Source organism: Euprymna scolopes, chromosome 32 (genome assembly GCF_053919585.1).
Source record: "Euprymna scolopes isolate OS-2025 chromosome 32, ASM5391958v1, whole genome shotgun sequence".
Classification (NCBI taxonomy): domain Eukaryota; kingdom Metazoa; phylum Mollusca; class Cephalopoda; order Sepiida; family Sepiolidae; genus Euprymna; species Euprymna scolopes.
Window position 1 is genome coordinate 9749454 of NC_136513.1, and position 15639 is coordinate 9765092.

At 37.2% G+C, this 15639-nt stretch overlaps 1 protein-coding gene across 2 annotated transcripts in view; it reads right to left on the reverse strand.

Annotated features, from left to right (window-relative positions):
• The window catches only part of LOC145256219 (uncharacterized), a 274977-nt gene that overhangs the window by 158185 nt on the left and 101153 nt on the right, over positions 1 to 15639 (reverse strand). The gene's annotated exons all lie outside the window — the stretch shown is intronic.

The window sequence follows — 15639 nt, forward strand, 5'->3', positions numbered from 1 at the left end:
AACAGACTTGACACTACTTTCTAAAGAAAAATAAACGCTGTAAAATAACTTCAAACACACACACACACACACACACACACACACACACACACAAATACTTATCTAGAAAGGTAGAAGGGTAACTGATATTGCCTTTGGTAACATTTATTTGTTGCATGTTTATTTTCTTCACCCCTCTTTTGTTTTGTTGGCTCTTGTTAAAAAATACCCGATATTTAAATATCAGGTGGAAAACGTAAACAGATACATCAATAGCATTCCTATTTACTTGTTCCCCATGAGGGCAAGTAGGTTTTTAATGTAGGGATGATTCAGCACCCATAAAGAGGTATTAGATTGAACAAAATTAAAAAAGATTTGGTCTCAGTCTAGAAGGATTGTTTCTTAATCTCTTGATGTATGGTTATTGAAGGTCGACAAATGTGGCCAAATATAAAGTTAAAGAGTTTATAATTTGAATATGTGACCTTCGCACAGAAAAGGCTATTCCATTGAATCTTGCTTCTTTTTTGTTGTTGTTGTTGTTGTTGTTGTTGTTTTGTTTTTTTGTTTTGTTAACGTCATTGATGCTAAGCAGATGAACCAAGAAGTCTCCTTTGCTCACGTCAGAGCTGTTAGTAATAAGTCACACCTAAGCAGATAAACCAGATGCTTCGAAAGGAACGGTAACTGTTACACTTACATGTGACGATAGTGAGTTCTCTTAAATTATTTCATATTGGATCAAGTAATTGTTTGGTATTTGAAAAAAAAAGGATACTGGTGGTTTTGTTGAAAATTATTTTTAGATTGTTCACAATCAAAATAATAAAACGAATTTTATTTCCTAAAACCCATTAAACCCCATACTGTTTATTTACTTTAATACAGCAACGAAACAACTTTTTTTATATTAACTAGCAGGCCGCCCGGGGTTTCCCGGTCGTAAAATACGCATAAATATTATATTTTAATTCATACAGAAAATATATGTGAGTATCGTTTTTTTTTTTTTTTTTTTTTTAGACAGTTCACTTCTCGTAAGTAAAAATAAAAATACTCGAACTGAGATTGAAACAAACACCTACAGACAGTGAATCAAGTAGGATAAGCATTACACCAGCTTCACAAAGTGTTTCAACCCTTCTTGCTTTTTTTTTTACATGGGGTCACCACTTATCAAGGCCCGGAGGCGACTCAGGGATAAGGGTTATTGCGTGTACAGTAATCAATGAGATAGTATTGTAGTAATCATTAGTATTGGAGATTTGATAGAGTGTCTTACTTAAGGGGGCGGTTTGTCAGGAATTGGTTTATGTTGGATTTGAAGACATCCAAGTTGTAGTCAGATGAGAAACAGGCGAACGGAAGAGAGTTCCACAATCGTGCACTTCTGAAAAAGAAACTCTGCTCATGGAATCTACGTTTGGATTTAGGCACAGATAAAGAGTGGGGAAAATTATTGACAGTAGTTTCAGCCAGACGGGTGTTTCTTGTGAAAGATTGGCGAGGGTGGACGAGAGATTGGAGCTCAGACGAGCACTTGCCATGGAAATAACGATAAAACAAAGACAGGCTCGCAACGTCTCTTCTGTGGGAGAGAGGCTGCAGGAAAGAGAAAAGGGCATCCCCCACCAAACCACGAAGTCTATTTTGTACTCTGTCAAGGCAGGATAGGCTGTTTTTAGCAGCTCCTGCCCAGATGTGGCAGCAGTACTCCATCCTTGGACGTACTTGGCTTTTATACAGATAGAGAATTGCATCAGTAGTGAGATATTTCTGGAGCGGTAGAAGGATCCCACCATTTTCCCAGCGTCCCTGGCAACAGATTTGATGTACATGTTCCATTTCAGATCAGGAGTAAAGGTCAAGCCCAGAAGCTTGTCAAAACATGGAGCCTCCCCAAGACGAGAGCCATCCATTTCAATTGATGCCATATGGGGATCAGAGCGTTTATGATGTAAAGATAGAAGCTTGGTTTTGGATGCATTAAAAATGACCAGCCATCTCTTCTCCCACTGTACCACGCGCTCAAGATCAAAGGAGAGAGAATCAGAGAGAACTTTGTCATTTACGGCGTTTGATGTGTTGCCATAGATGGTCGTGTCATCAGCATAGATGTCAACAAATGATTTAAGTATGTGTTTTGGGAGATCATTGATATAGATCAGGAAGAGAGTTGGGCCCAGGATGAACCCCTGGGGGACTCCAGCATTAACACTGTAGGCCTCTGGTTTCTGCCCAGCAACCACTACTCTTATGAACCTATCAGAGAGAAATGATTTAATGATTGAGAAAACATTTCCAGTAATACTGTAGCTGGAAATCTTGTGAAGTAGGCCTTTATGCCATACCTTATCGAAGGCCTTCAATATGTCAAGAGCAATTTCCCTAGAAAGGAAACCTTTGTCAAGAGATTCACTAATCCTATGAGATATAACCATTAGCACATCTGCTGTAGATCTTGCAGAGCGGAAACCATAGTGTGTCACTAAGAAGGTTGTTTCTGTTGAGGTGGTCGACTACTTCTTTATTTAATATGGATTCCAACAACTTACTCATGACACACAGGAGACTTATTGGTCTGTATGAGAGGGAGATGACTTTTCACCTGAATTCTTAAATACAGGGCATACTGATGAGGTTTTCCAGGGTGTTGGAAAGCACTTCTCCTTAAGGCAACGCTTAAAGAGTTTTGTAAGTATGGGGGCAAGTTCTGCTTGGAGCTTTTTCAGCACTATAACTGGAATGCCGTCAGGGCCAGTTGCTTTACTGTAATCAAGGTTCTTGGTTAGCTTGGCGACCTCACGCACAGATATTTGTATGTTGCATAGCGTGTTGTCTGTCATAGGAGGAAATATGGGGAGTTGATGGCCATTGTCGCATAGGGTAGAATTAGCTGCAAAGTTCTTGGTCTGGCCTTGTCTGATGCTGACGAGATGACCTCAGGTCCATTGATGATAGTTGGGATAAAATTCACGCTTCTGTTCAAGATCCTGTTTGCTATTTGCCAGAACTGGTGGGAACCAAGCCGCTGCTCAGCTACTTTGGATTTAACAGACTGAGCATATAGCTCTCTTGCATATTTTATTACTCTTTTACAGTGATTGTTGGCAGTCCTGAAAGCAGCTTTAGTCTCAGTACATCATATCAACATAAAGAATCTGTCATGTTTCGTGGTCACGCATGCGCATTCGTGCAACAGTTAAAAACAGAAGAAAACAATCCAACGACACTCACACATCAATATTTTCATTTTGGCCCCTTAGCAGCCAGTTTTTCTGGATGAAAACTGATAAAACAGGTTTCCACACGTCTGATTATCCTATATATAAAATTGTAATATATATTATTTTAATTGGAATTCATTATTGAGATGAGTATTATTTATATTAATTTTTATTCATTGCGGACTATTATTCTCATCTTTATTAGTTGTTGTTTCACAACGTTTCGGCCAACTATTCCTCTGGCCTTCGTCAGGTGGTAACCGCGACGGATAGGAACTTCGAATCTCCTAACTGCATTCTCAGCAATCATTGTCATCCGTAGTTGGTGTCTCACCACGTTTTGGTCAAGTAAGCCTCTGCCCGGCTTTGGGTAAGATTGAAACCGCTATCTTCAGACAATAACCATCTGGAACCATATGGAATGATATAAATCAACCTTGATCGCCCCTTCAGGGCCCGTGGCGCAGTTGATAGAGACGTTGAATCCAAAATTCCAGGTGAGCATTGTCTAAAGATAGCGGTTTCAATCCTACCCAAAGCCGGCCAGAGGCTTACTTGACCAAAACGTGGTGAGACGACAACAACTATGGATAGCAGTGATTGCTGGGAATGCAGTTAGGAGATTCGAAGTTCCTATCCGTCGCGGTTACCAGCTGACGAAGGCCAGAGGAATAGTTGGCCGAAACGTCGTGAAACAACAACTAATAAAGATGAGAATAATAGTCCGCATTGAATAAAAATAAACATAATTGCAAGTTTGTAAATCAAAAATTCGTGTAGTATATAGGATGAGACGTGTCCTCTCACCCATTCTCATATTTGTATATAGATTATCGAGAATCTGGCTTTTTGAATGTCTCATTTGCATCAAAATGTATGACGTCACGCCCAATCGCACACACGTCTTTACCTTTACGCTACGATGCGGTTTAACACTTTTCTTTCATTAGCTTTTATCAGTCGTCACCTCACGCGCGATAAAAGGAAAATAAAACCATCAACAAAAAAAACGTGGAGGTTTTCTTTCCCGGTTGGTGTCCTGTGGTGTTGATCCAAGACCCAGCCAAGATGCCACGAATTGGTAAGTATTTTATGATTGGAGCAAGAATGGGTGCCTTGCAGTTTTCAGTTGTACCACAAAAGATAACGATTTTTTTTTCGAAAATAGAAAAAAGATGAAAGAATCATGTTTGTTAGATGTTGATAAATAACCTCCCAGACCCCTGTACTTGAGATTCGCGAGTGAAGAATTGAATATTTTGGCGAAGAAAATAAATTAGATAGCAGAAAGATGGAAAAAAATACAGATAAATGGAAAGCTGGGATGAAACAAAAATACATGCACACACACATTTACACACACACATACACACACACATATATATAATTATAAATATATATGGTAGTGTTATGACAAGATCTGATATCAATGTCTCGTATATATTGGTTGGTTGTTTTTGTTTTACGGCATATCAACCCTTTTTAGGTGATTTAATGCCGAATCCAGTGATTGTGAAGAAAAGGTTTTTAATCGAATATATATTTTTTTCCAGTCAGTTTCTATTTAACCCATAGTTGGGATCCTAACAGGTACTACCACCCCGGGTCAGAGTGGACCTGGGAGCAATGGCAATTAAGGGGTGACTCCACACTCTCCAAAGCCCGCAAGCTGGGGCCTCACCATCGGATATAGTTTAAGGTCATATCCAGGACCCCTCCTATATATATATGTGTGTGTATATATATACATACATATATATACGTATATATAGATATATATATATATATATATATATATATATATATATACATACATACAAAATGTATATACTTACATATATATATATATATATACATATATATATATATATATATGTATGCATATACACATATACATAGGAGACCTTCATGTAAGATCTTGTCATAACATCACCACCTATGGCAACACTTCAAATGCCAGCAATGATCAAGATCTATCTGAGTATCTTTCCTCCAAAATTGAGCACGCGGTGCAATGGGGCAAAAGGTGCATGATTAATTTTAATGCATCCAAAACCAAGCCTATATCTTTTCACCAACAACGCGCTGATTACCACTTGGCTTCAATTGAAATGAATGGCTCGAGGAAACACCTTGCTTCGAAAATCTTCTGGGTCTGAAACTTCACTCTTGACCTGAAATGGAAGACTTACATCAAATCTGTTTCCAATGTCGCTCCAGAAAGTATCTCATTCCCGACGTAATCCTTTACCTGTATAAGAACCAAATACATCCTAAAATGGCGTACTGTTGCAACTTCTGAGAAGGAGCTTTTTATAGTACCTTATCCTGCCTTGATAGCGTTCAAAACCTGCTTTGAAACGTAGTAGGTGATTTTTTTTCTTCCGCCTGCAACCTTTTTCCCCACAGAAGAGACTATAGCAGCAAACAAAATAATAATCTATTTTCTCTTCTGAATCAATGCCCCTTCCCTGCTGAATGATTCGGCCACACACAGACCAATCAGATGGCAAGGCACATTGATTCATCTGCCCCTCTAAGGAACTTCTTTAGCCCCTTTGGGGAATTACAGTCAGCCAGAGGGAACTCAATCAGCGAGCAAAACATTCTTTCTCTCTCCTGTCAACGTCCACCGGCCACAACAGCTCATTCACTCTCGTTATAGTTGACGACTCACTGAGCAGCTCTACAGCATACCAGCCCTCGCCGAAGAAACAGCATACTTCTTCCCGGCAGACCAACTTCTTATATTTAATAAACACTTTTGTTGTTTGTCTTAGAAGTGTTGTTCTTTTTTTTGTGTTCACAAATTTATAATTAGGTAGAAAAACATAAATTCCTTTTCCTAAAAGTCGTTGTATGTCTGCGTTCTGCTCTGTCGTTATTTTCATGCCAAATGCCCAACTGATCTTCAATCTATACAACTTTCAAAATATTAAAAAAAAAATAATAATAATAATAATAACTCATCTAGCTACAACCACTGTCAACAATTTCCCCCACTCTCTTTCTCTGCCTAAATCTAAACACAAATTCAATGAACAAGGCTTCTTTCCTAGAACTGACTACAACATGGTTGTTTTTAAGTTCAATGTAAACTATTTCTTGTTGAACTATTATCTTAAATAATTAAATTCTACCCAATTTCTACCATTACCGATCACTACACTGTTGCCTCACGTACCTTATTATTAATAACCTTCATCCTCGAGTGGGCTTCATGCCTTGATAAGTGGTGATTTCCTTGTAAAAAAAAACTTTAGATTTATCAAGGATTACTGTTCAAGCTTTTTGTCTTTATCTCAAGAATTAAAAAAAAAGCTCGTTAAATCCCTTGAATAGTTGATGACAAAACCCAACCTTTATAAAACGTCAGCTTCTTTCAACATCCACTTTACGTTTACTCCCGTCATTATTTTAAATGTTGCAGGAAGAGTCTCCTTGTTGCTACGGTTGCTTGGAGACTTGGATAGAAAGTACCAGTCAAGAATCAGTTCTTAACAATCAACCCGACAAGTAAGGGGTCAGGAACTGGTCCAGTCCCTGTCAGACTAAGGTACGGCACCTGAATATCAACTAGGTGGTCTACCCTCCCATGCCTTGCCACTCGGGGTTAAATTTATTGCTTGCTGCCTGAGGCGCCCCGACCGGATAATGCCGACGGGGATACCCAGGCAATTTTTGCTGGGCAAGAGTGTCCCTCCTTTAGGGGAGCTTCCTTGACATCCCAACTTTATCAACCTTGTGTCACATCATGCTGAAGTGGACAGCATGTAAATATCTACATATTTGCTGCTAATGTACACAAAATGTCTTTTTTAGTATACTAAAGTGGGTAGGGGAAGATCATAAATCTTTATGGCTAGAATTTTAATAGCAAGCAGATTTCTCCTGGGGTGGGAATAAAACAAGGGTGGGGAGGAAATGTTTAGCTGTATCTGCCCCCACCCACACAGGCATCTGCTATTAAAGATATGGGTAGAGGCTAGATGTGCAACTATATCCACTACACGCCCCCACCCTTACCGTTGATAATGGATGTCTATAAGCAGCACGGATATCGAGTAAATGAGCGGGTAATATACGGGTGCAGTAAGATGCAGAGTTTGCAGCAGGCGAATGGAAAAGATCCCGGACACGAACACCAAACAGGTTGATTCCGGGCGACACGAAAAGCCTGGGAATGTCGGTAGGTAACCTTCGTTTTCGCCCACGATGTGTCTGTCGAATAAACAGACTTTCAAGATTGTGTTACCGCAATAAACAAAAAACAAAACACTTTTCTAGTGATATTTAACCAGCTTCTAATGGGAGACATGAAGGCATGTGACCAGACACGGCGTTTGTCGTTTTGCTTTGGTTGTTTTGAAGCAGTTTGTGCCATGAAGCATAAGATGGAATACTGCTGCCATATTTTGGAGGGAACGTCTAACAGTACCTTTTCCTGTCTTGACAAGATACAAAACCATCTTCTTAATTTACTGCAGGACGTTTTCACCCCCATATTTCCTCTTTCTCAAAGAAAAGGGTGTTGAGCGCCTGCCTTTGCTTTATAGCCACATTCATGGTAGGAACTCGAGCTTCAATCTATACCTCCCCCCCCGTAGGACATTCGCGGTAAATATTCTCCCAGATACAATAACTATCAACAAATTCCCTCACTCTATCTGAGCATAAATCTAAACGAAAATTCCATGAGCAGAGTTTCTTTCCTAGAACTGTCTATGGAACACGATATCGTGGGTCTGTTTCGCAGCTGACTATAACATGATCGTTTTCAAATCTAATGTAATTAAGCTCTTGTTGAGCCGTAATCTAGTCCCACTCAAATCTCGCTATCACTGATCATGTTGTCTCAACATTTACCTAACACTTATTGACTCTCATCTCAGCGAGGTCTCCAGGCCTTGATAAGTGGTGACCTTTAAGTAAAAAAAAAGCCATTATCTATTAGCACCAGGGCGCCCGTCGTAGTCCAATAACATAATAAGATAGAGCACTTCTCATAACTATTGCGAACATAAAAGATTTTAAAGGAAATATATATGTGGTAATTAGTTCAAACTAGTTCACCGACTCATATGTTATGTAGTTTTCTTTTTTATTTCTTACTTCAATTCGCTACACATAAGGCACGAAACGTAATGGCTAGTATGAATTCGAGACCAGATTTATAGGAGCGTCCAAAGTGGGATTTATGCCGCAAGATGCTTGTTCATAGTACATTTAAATTTCTGCATGTTCTTACAGTCAAAGAAACAGGGACCAAGGAGATAATTTCAAAGACCGGCAGTTCAAGAAAAAAAAACTATTAGAATAGAAAGTTTGTCGGCGCCTGGAGTACTCTACAGTGAACGGGGTGTGATTTTGCTGCTTGTTTAGGAGATACAAGTGCAGCACTTCAGTCGGGGCATCTTCCATCAAATTACTTACAACACTGCAATGACGGGACAGGGGCTAGAGTATGATAGAGTGTGTGTGAGTTGATAGGTTAGATACTCTTTTGGGGGTTCTGTTCAAGGAGGAGAGATTATTATTTGGTCCACCAGCCCAGATGTGACAACAATACTCCATGCATGTGCGAATGGTATTTACATTAAATACAATCTAATATTTAATTAAAAAAAATTAAGTATGTGAAGTTACCGTCAAGATTGATTAGGAATGTTTCCGGAATGAGAAACCTGGCAGACGAATGATTAACTACTAAAATCTATGTCTTTACATCATAAATTACATAAAACATTATATCATATATAATAATAAAAAACATTAAGTTTATATTATATATTATATAAAACATTAAGTTTTTTTTTCTTAACGCAAATACGTCACACATGGGTAGGTAAATCAAAATTAATTATTTGGGTGTAACTTTCCATCTATATTTCATATTATATAATTTTCAATATACTTTCAATAAGTTTCCACACTTTTTTCGTCTGGGCGTTTTTATTTATAGTACACACATGAAACTCTAGTCCACTTCGAAGTAATCTCCTCTGGCTGCAATACACTTGTTGTATCATTCCAACAATTCTGGAAGGCCCCATGGAAGTCATCTTCTGTTAGCGAGTCAAGGACCCTCGTCACAGCCCCTTTCATTTACACAAGTGTCTCATAACGGCAGTCTAAGGTCTTTCTTGAGCTTAGGGAATAACCAAGTCACAGCAAAGTATGGACTAGGAGGGGGCGAGGAACTGTTTTGGTGCCCATCTTGGCTAAATAGTCTGTAACAAGGATGGAGTTGCATTTGCGAAAATCCACCCCATCTTTAGTTCCTTGCGAACAATTGTGTGTACAGTCTCACAATTACATCAAACTATTATTGTGTCTGTAGACACACGACAGTACTTATCCAATGAAATTCTTTATTTGGCCAATCAACTCTGGTGTTTTGACTTCCTTACTCCTCCCACACCTCCCATCATCCCTCATAAATTCCCTGCCTTCTTTGAATCTCTTGTGCCATTCAAAAACTGATGTTTGATGCAAGATGACCAAAAGCAGTCTGAAGCATTCAATACCTTTCTGCGGTAATTTTTCCAGACTTTAAAACATAATTTTATTGCTTATCATTCTTCTGAAGTATCCTCACGTCCAGATTGCATTTTTAAAATTCACCAGCTGTGACAATTAGGCTTTAGCAGGGTGTATTCCGATTCCTACTGTAGCTGTTCATTTGAACTTGAAATCATAGGATGTATAGCAATAACATATGTAATTTTCAAGAGTCTACAACAATTTTAAATGTTTGTACAAAAAAAGTATGAAACTTACTTAAGGGACCTCATATGTCACCAACAGTTTCGCTTGCCAGCAGTTCTATTTGCAGTGGATGTCTGCATATTTCTGCAATTTTGCCTCGACTAAGATAAAAAGTCGAGAAAACATGTTTCCATTGATAATCCTTTTTAATATGTTAGATTGTTAGATTTAATATGTTAGATTGTTAATTGTGGCAGTTTGACTGAAGAATCAATTATTATACCTAAGGGGAGCTAATCATCGTTTGTGACCTTAATGCTTTTCCTTTTTATTTAATACTTTCATAAAGCGAAACATATTAAAATATTCTTAATGTTCTTTTATTGTTTAAAACGAAACAATAGGTGTTCTAATGAGCTGTAATTGGTAATTTACTAATTAAGTCTTTAGTAAGCTTATGTCTATTACGCTCACCCTTTTTTAATTGTAGTTAGAAGCCCGCTCTTAGTTTTTACAGAATTTATGTACCTGTGTTTCTGTCACCGACTTTTACACACACACACACACACACACACACACACACACACGCACGCACGTGTGTGAGTGTATATATATATATACATACACATACATATATATATATGCATGCATATATACATACATAGACATAGATATAGATATATGCATACATATACATACATATTTATATATACATGCACATATACACTCACATATACATACACATGTACACACACATACACACACATACACACACACATATATATATGCGTGTGTGTGTATGAGACGTTGTACAACTTTTTAACGATTCAGAAAAATCTTTCGTAATATTTTAACGGACCCTACACGTTTTACATGGAAATCTCGCAAAGAAAGACGAGGGAAAGGAATTACTTTGACACACTTTTCCAGTTTTAGCAAAAAGCATATATTCCTGGTATTTCTAATACTAGATTGCATCTTGTTTTTAAACATTTATTTCTCGCATCGACATGTCTTTTTCAGACGCTCTAATCACCCACGTGTCGCTCGCTGATATTTTCCGGCCATGTCTAGAACATGCAATTCCTTCTTCGGTCTTTTTTATTGTATCTGCTTTTTCTTTTTCTTCACTTCTTCCGCTGTCACATCGCTCCGTGCAGCCGGCTTCGTCATTTGCATACGTTAGCTGTTATGCGACAGCTGCTGCTGTCGCTAACCTAGTGATAGCGGCTCTGTTACATATGCTTGTGTGTTCGCTTTTTCAGCATTTATTTCGACGGTGCTCAACATGCGAGTAGGTAGCTAATTATGAAAATATATGTATGGCAATTAAGCTATACATGGATGGAGATTTTTTTACAGTGACAGAACGCGGATGTTTCTGTGTAGTCCAATTATCATAAAGATATTTTCTCATAAATTACACACACACACACACACACACACACACACACACACACACACACACACACATATATATATATATATATATATATATATATATATATATATATATATATATATTATAGGAGGTATTATGATTAAAAAACAAAAAAACAGGAAAAAAAAGTTCCTGATACGTTAGTAGAGTTAAATATGTTTTTATTATTTTAACCTCAACCAGTCTATAGAAAAAATTTGTAATGATTTAAGTAAATACCCCTTGAGGTTGAAATTTATATATATATTTATATATATATATATATATATATATATATATATATATATATATATATATATATATATATCAGCAGTTCAGCCCACGCTTTGCCAGGACCCTATGTACTGTTCATAACTTTATGTGCATATGTATATATATATATATTAAAAAAGTTTGACTCATGTCCAGGTAACCTACATCCGAAATTTCAGGTGTTTAGACCCAAAATAGGCGGAGATAGAGCCTGCAAAAGTCAACTCTTTCAATTTTGACCCAAAATAGGCGGAGATAGAGCCTGCAAATGTCAACTTTTTCAATTTTGACCCAAAATAGGCGGAGATAGAGCCTGCAAAAGTCAACTATTTCAATTTTGATCCAAAATAGGCGGAGATAGAGCCTGCAAAAGTCAACTCTTTCAATGTTGACCTCTTCGCAGCCAAATTCTCGCCCAAAAACTGATTAAAGCTTGCTGCGTGTCTTAATACTCGTTATGTAAATTTTCAAATGTTTAGACCCAAAATTTGCTAAATAGTTTGCTAGAAACCGCAATGGTCAAACATTTTTAACTTTGATCCCTTGGCAGCCAAATTTTCGGTCAAAACTCGATTAAAAAGCTTGCCCTATGTCTGAATATACTTTATATAAAATTTCAAATCTTCAGACACAAAACTGGCTGAGTAATTTGGTAGAGACCGCAGAGGTTAAACTTTTTTTTAACTTTGACCTAAATTTTGATCCCTTAATATTTATTGTTTTGGGCTCAAATCAAATTAAAAAGTTTGATCCATGTCAAAGTAACCTACATTTAAAATTTTAAGTGTTTAGACCCAAAATTGGCGGAGGAGTTTAGTAGAGTTTTCAAAGACCAAATCGTTGAACTTTGCTACCTTGACAGCCAAATTTCTGGCTGAAAACCGATTAAAAAGATTTTCCCAAATCTCAGTACCCGTTATGTCAAATCTCGAGTCTGTAGATTGAAAATTGACAGAGTAGTTTGGTAGGGAAATATACACACAGATACACACAGAGAAAATTTCACTAAAAATGAACGTGTCTGTGTGTCTGCCTGTCTGTCTATGTGTCTGTCTGTGTTTCTGTCTGTGTACATTTCCCTAAGCAATAATTCTGTAAATTCTTAGTCTACAGACTCGAAATTTGATATACAGGATACTGAGATTTGGGAATATCTATGTGATCGGGTTTCGGCCAGAAATTTGGCTGTTAAGGGGTCAAAGTTCAACGATTTGACCTTTGTTAACTCTATCAAACTCCTCCGACAATTTGGGATCTAAACACTAGAAATTTTAAATATAGGTTCCTTGGACATGTATCTAGCTAGTATATATATATATATATATATATATATATATATATATATATATATATATATATATCGGTCAAAAGTAATAAAAAGTATAATAATTGGAATAGTTCATTATAAACAAAAGGATATATAAACAAAAAATGTAATACTATTTATCCTATACTTAGAAAGAGAGTGGAGATAGATATAGGGAGAAAGAGGAAGTAGGTAAGGTAATGAGAAATGAAGGAGAAGGGAAAAGGAAGAAATGAGATTTTTTTTTTCTTTATTGTTTCAACTGGCCTCTAAATTCACCTTATTTAAACATTTTAACCAAAGCAGGCCTCGTTATTTATTTATTTATTTATTTAATCATTCTTCGTCTGGTAAATTTCAAACCAAGAATGACTTCAATCGTACTTATGAGTACACGATTGGGGGGGGCGTGATATGGTGCAGTATGTGTGTGTGTGTGTGTGTGTGTGTGTGTGTGTGTGTGTGTGTGTGTGTGTGTGTGTGTGTGTGTGTGTGCGCGTGCGTGTGTGTGTGTGTGTGTGTGTGTGTGTGCGTGCGTGCAAATGTGTGTAAATCGCGACAAGAAAAACATCACAAACATTGCTTATGATCCTGAAGTCCCAAAGCTTAGCTACCATGACGAACGACACATAAAAGTATAAAAGATGAAGGATGCTCGACTCTCTCTCTCTCTCTCTCTCTCTCTCTCTCTCTCCCTCCCCCCTCTCTCTCCCTCTCTCTCTACATCTATCCCTCTCTCCCTCTCTCTCTCTCTCACACACACACACACATACTCACACATTCTCTCACTCTCATCCTAACATATACACTTCTTTCTTTCCACCCCACGCATTTCCCACTTACAATCTCGTAACCAGCTGGGACCCCTTACATATTCCCCTAAAAAAATCACACCACATATTTTGCAATACTCAACCCATATATCAACCAACTTTTGCTCCTTAGAAGTGAGGCAGTTGGTTTGCAGAAACATGAGAAGTAGCAAACTCTTAAAAAAGATAAAAAAAAAAAAAAAAGGAAGTGGTGCGTACAACCTCCATTTTACAAATAAACCGTGGTCCCGAAATGAAAAATAAAATGGCGGGCATATAAAAATACCCCACCCTGGTCACATTAAAAATTGTGTATTTACTTTTATTAAAATTGAGTCAAGTACGATAACCATTAGGCCAGCTTCACACAGTCTTTAAAAAGTATTTTCAAACCTACTTATCCATAACATAAGGAAGCTGTCATGTTAACCATTCGCGCATGAGCATTCTTGAATCAGTTAACAAACATAAAAATCCGATGACCCCCCCCCCAACAATTTTTTCAATCTTTATCCCTAGCACCCCTTTTTACGGATGAAAAACGATTAAGAAAATTTTCCACATGTCTGAATACTCTATATACTAAATTTCAAGTTTGTAGATAAAAAAATCGTTGAGTATATAGGTTGAGAAGTGTCCTCACACACATTCTCACTTTTATAGATATATTAGCAGGCCGCCCCGCGTTGTCCGGTCGTAAAATACGCATAAATATTCTATTTTACTTAATACAGAAACTGAGACATGTGCATGCGAGTAATATGTTATTTTTTTTCTTAACAGTTCACTTCTTGTAGGTAAAAAATAAATACTCGAGCTGAAATTGAAACGAAAACCTAAAGACATTGAGGCAAGAACGATAACCATTACACCAGTTTGATACGGTCTTTAAAAGTGTTTTAAAAAAATCTTATTTTTAACATATAGAAGCTGTCATGTTTCTCGACCGTGCATGCGTAGTCGTGAAACAGTTGACAGATAGATAAAAATCCGACCACGCCAGCGTACCAATTTGCTAATTTTGACCCTTTAGCCGTCCTTTTTCCGGGTGAAAGCCGATTAAAAAGTTTTCCACATGTCTGAATATTCTATATACCAAATTTCAAGTCTGAAAGTTAAAAATTCGTTAAATATATAGGTTGAGAAGTATCATCACCCACATATTCTCACTTTTATAGATATATAGATAGATTATGTCGTACTAATAAGATACGAAATTTGCATAAATTAAAATATAACATTTAAGAGTATTTTATGACCAAATAACACTGGACGGCGTGCTGTATGTTATATTAAAAAAAAAAAACAGAATAATCAAATTAACTAATGCTCGGGTGTGAAGCATACACGCGCGTTTCTCGTAGATAAAGGTTCAGGTAACATGTTTGAAATAGTTGACAGAAATAGACGCAAGCGCCCACTGCTACATCAGATGCGCAAGATGCAGAACGGTGCGAGAAAAAAAAAAAGAGATTATATTTAGGGGCTAACAAAGAGAAAACAGAAAGGATTGCGACAGTCTATTTAGATATAAAAAAATACGAACCCCTCCTTTTACATTCCAAAATGCCAACTGCACAGTCTGTACAGCTTGAATACAAACGTGAATATAAATAAAAGTGTCTCTACTTCTCAAAGACAAAAGTAACAATCTTACTAGTCATGTTTTTATATATATATATATATATATATATATATATATATATATATATATATATATATATATTTGGACAGAAGTTCAGAGAAACATTGGTACCGTCGGTTTCAAGCCCAACATAAATGGGACCAGTTAATGGTAAAACGTAAATAATGTTAGGCTCTCGTCAGCCATGTTGTTTCCTTCTGAGGAAAAATACAGCTCCGCATTTATTGTTTATAATGGTCTTCATTTTTATTTAACTATTATGATTT